The 879-nt window shown below is 27.8% G+C and overlaps 1 pseudogene; it reads right to left on the reverse strand.

The window, feature by feature from the left end:
* Positions 1-650: 650 nt before the first annotated feature.
* On the reverse strand, positions 651-770 carry LOC111743193 (annotated as a pseudogene).
* Between the last annotated feature and the right edge of the window lie 109 nt (positions 771-879).

Here is an 879-nt window from a genome sequence, read left to right on the forward strand (position 1 = left end):
GCTTTGTGTTTCAGGCTCAGCTCACTCACTGACAAGCCCTACAGCACTGTCTTAAAAATCCTCCTGGAATCAATTTTTATATTGATTTATTTTTACTAGCCTTTCTAAACATTATTATTACTTAAATAAGTTATATCTAGATTCCTTTGGTTTTTATACATATACATATTATTTAAGAAAAGACTAGTTCTTCTTTTCAATCTTTCATACTTTATTTAATGGTTAAACACTATATACTATTTCTCAAGTGTTTTCTGTACTTCATAGTATACCCATCAGTGGCAAGAGACATTATTCTTCTTAAGTCATCTGTTATATAAATTTATTTATTTCATCAAAATTTTGTATTTATCAGTTAAAATTGGTGATGTTAGTTACTTATATGTAATTGTTTCTCTTTTTTCCTACCTAATTTTATTTGTTCTTTCAATAAATATTTGTTAATATTTTAATCTATTCACAGAATCAATTTTATGTTACCATTAATTGATTTTTGTTACATTGTTTCTATCTTCTTATTTTTAACATGTCTTAAATTGCATGTTTAGTTCATTAATTATCAGCATCTCTTCTTTGCAAGTATGCAGTTGATGCCATAAATTTATCTCTGAGTACAGTTTTAGCTGCATATGATACATTTTTTTTTTTAATGTCTACATCACCTGGTATTCCTAGGTGGTCTCCAATCCTAGTACTAACCAGGACTGACCCTGCTTAGCTTTCAAGATCAAACAAGATTGGGCACATTCAGGGTGGCATTGGCTGTAGACGTATGATACACTTTCATATTTAGTATTACATATTTACATGTATATGTTACCCAGATTTAAATATTTTCTAATTTCTATTACAATTATTTTAAATTTGTGGAATATGTTA

The sequence above is a fragment of the Pteropus vampyrus genome, unplaced genomic scaffold (genome assembly GCF_000151845.1).
Source record: "Pteropus vampyrus isolate Shadow unplaced genomic scaffold, Pvam_2.0 Scaffold108, whole genome shotgun sequence".
Lineage (NCBI taxonomy): Eukaryota > Metazoa > Chordata > Mammalia > Chiroptera > Pteropodidae > Pteropus > Pteropus vampyrus.